Source organism: Lemur catta, chromosome 6, assembly GCF_020740605.2.
Source record: "Lemur catta isolate mLemCat1 chromosome 6, mLemCat1.pri, whole genome shotgun sequence".
Taxonomy (NCBI): Eukaryota; Metazoa; Chordata; class Mammalia; order Primates; family Lemuridae; genus Lemur; species Lemur catta.
In genome coordinates, this window is record NC_059133.1 from 96532333 (window position 1) to 96535072 (window position 2740).

The window sequence follows — 2740 nt, forward strand, 5'->3', positions numbered from 1 at the left end:
AAATATTTCATCCGTCTGGATTAAGCTGGCAGAGATGATGTGCATTTCCTCAGATTACATCATATAGTCCACGACTTCCACCACTTCCTAGTGATCCAGAAGGATCCTCACTCAAGACTGATGATGGGTGGTGCAGAGGGAGGAGGGCAGGGGTGTGGTCAGAGACAGGCTCAGTGTGGGGAGGGTATCTGTGTTACTACATTCCAAAGTCAAAGTTAAAATTCATATGAGTTACTTGCCCCTATGTTCTTTGGTATTATTTCCATTCCTGTAATAAATTTTGTTTTTCCAACACACCTGGTTGCAGTCAAACAAATTATGCCCGCGCTACGTTGTCAAACAGACCCAACCACATCTGTGTGGTGGAACTCTTTGCAGCTATTAATAACAAGATTTTTTAAATAAGCCAAATAAACATTCATGATGTAACTGGAAAAACAGATTCTAAAAACAGTATATAGGCCAGGCGCGGTGGCTCACGCCTGTAATCCTAGCACTCTGGGAGGCCGAGGCAGGAGGATTGCTTGAGGTCAGGAGTTCAAGACCAGCCTGAGCAAGAGCGAGACCCCGTCTCTACTAAAACTAGAAAGAAATGATTTGGACAGCTAAAAAATGCATATATAGAAAAAAATTAGCCGGGCATGGTGGCGCATGCCTGTAGTCCCAGCTACTCAGGAGGCTGAGCCAGGAGGATCACTTGAGCCCAGGAGTTTGAGGTTGCTGTGAGCTAGGCAGACGCCACGGCACTCTAGCCTGGGCAACAGAGTGAGACTCTGTCTCAAGAAACAGAAAAAAAAAACCCAGTATATATAGGATGATCATGTTCTTGAAAAAGAAACTGAAAAGTGTTTTAAAGTGATTATCTCTGAAAGTTTGCAAATTAAGGGGGTTTCTCATTTTTATTCTTTATTTTCTATAACAAACTTATACTTCTTTTATAATGAGAGGAAAAATGTAACTACAACTATCTATGTAACCCTTGCCTAATTTCTGCACGTCTTTAAAACACGAAACCCTGTGCATGTATCAAAACGGCACATGTGGTGCTTCCTTTGGCAGCGCATGCGCTAAACTTGGGATGACGCAGAGATGAGCATGGCCCCTGCTGACAGATGACAGGCAAATTTGTGAAGCATAACATGTTTTTTTTTTTAAAAAATCATGGTACACCATAAATATGTACAATTTTTATGTGTTCATTATACCTTAACAAAGCTGGTTGAGATGGGGGAAGAGGTTATGCAAAGTCAAAAGAACTCAATAAATGCATCTCTGAGGAAACACCAACATTTAAAAGTCTTCCAGACTTTTCATCAATCCCTTTAGTATCCTAAATATTTTTTCAACTATTGCTGAGTACCAGTTTATAACTCCAGAAACTTTCTTTCCAGTAAATCAAACCATTTCCCAAAAACGAGCAAATAAAATACTGACAACTGGATGCAATAGCCTGCTAGGAAAGGCAGAGCAGGAGGAGGAAGGATTGTTTCCTGGCCTTCAGGTAAAAGGCAGATATCTTGCTTTTGAGAGGTCCCCAAGGCTGCTCCCTCCCCACCTTCAAAAGTAGTATGCAGGTGACTCAGACTGCCTGTGCCAACTGTGACTCAGGTTCTTTTTCTTTTTTGACCTCTCCATCCTATATTTCTGCTTACTTTTTTCCTTAAGAGGACTCTTCACTGGACACCAACCAAATTTCATCTTGTGTTTTGAAGGATAAAACAGACCTTTATCAAAGCTGTGCGGAGTCTTTTGCCCCCAGTCCATCAAATAAAAGCAGTCGGTGAGCATGGAGGGAGCAGCCACGGCCCTGCGGGAAGGCTCTCCTGCAGCCACCAATATGCCCTCCCCGGTTGTCACCTAAATCTGCTCTGGCAAAAGTGGAAACGAAGCCCAAGAAGGTAGCAGCGAAGGGTAAATCTTCAGACAAACAAGTACAAAGGAAAGGGAAAAGGGGAGCAAAGGAAAAGCAGGCTGAAGTGGCCAACCAAGAAACTAAAGATTGACCTGCAGAAAGAGGAGAAACTAAAACTGAGAGTCCAGCCTCTGCTGAAGCAGGAGAGAAGCCACGTCTGATTCATACCACACACCATGTCTCACAGTGGCCCTGTCTCCCGCTTGTACAATCCAGAGGAATATTGTTATCAACTATTTTGTAAATGCAAGTTTCTTAGTAGCTCTAGAGACATTTTTAAGAAGGAGGGAATCCCACCTCATCCTACTTTTTGAGTGTAAGTGCTTTTTTTTTTAGGAGGTGAAATCATTTGCTGGTTGTTTATTTTTTAGTACAACCAGAAAATAGTGTGGGATATTGAATTATGGGGGGCTTTGACTGTCTTAGGTGTCAGCTTAACATTCCTTAGATGGGAGTTAGTTTTTATATTATATAACACAACGTATACTAAATGGCAATGTGGAATCCCAGGCCTGCATCTAATGTCTTGAACATTTTAAATTATTTGTACTCCCACGTTGTTTTTTAGTAGAATTGTTTCCTAAAGAAAACCACTCCTTGATCATGGCTCTCCTGTCAGAATTGTGTGCACTCTGTAACATCTTTTGGTCATGGTAGTCCTGTGTTCCTGATAACTTTGGGTTTTTTGTTGTTGTTGCTGTTGTTGTTGTTGTTGTTGTTTTGAGACAGAGTCTCACTCTGTTGCCTGGGCTAGAGTGCCATGGCATCTGCCTAGCTCACAGCAACGTCAAACTCCTGGGCTCAAGCGATCCTACTGCCTCAGCCTCC

The 2740-nt window shown here is 42.3% G+C and overlaps 1 non-coding gene across 1 annotated transcript; it reads left to right on the top strand.

Annotated features, from left to right (window-relative positions):
• Positions 1 to 1043: 1043 nt before the first annotated feature.
• Positions 1044 to 1147, top strand: LOC123640883. The gene has a single exon (XR_006736120.1). It is a non-coding gene; the product is annotated as a U6 spliceosomal RNA (small nuclear RNA).
• Positions 1148 to 2740: the final 1593 nt, after the last annotated feature.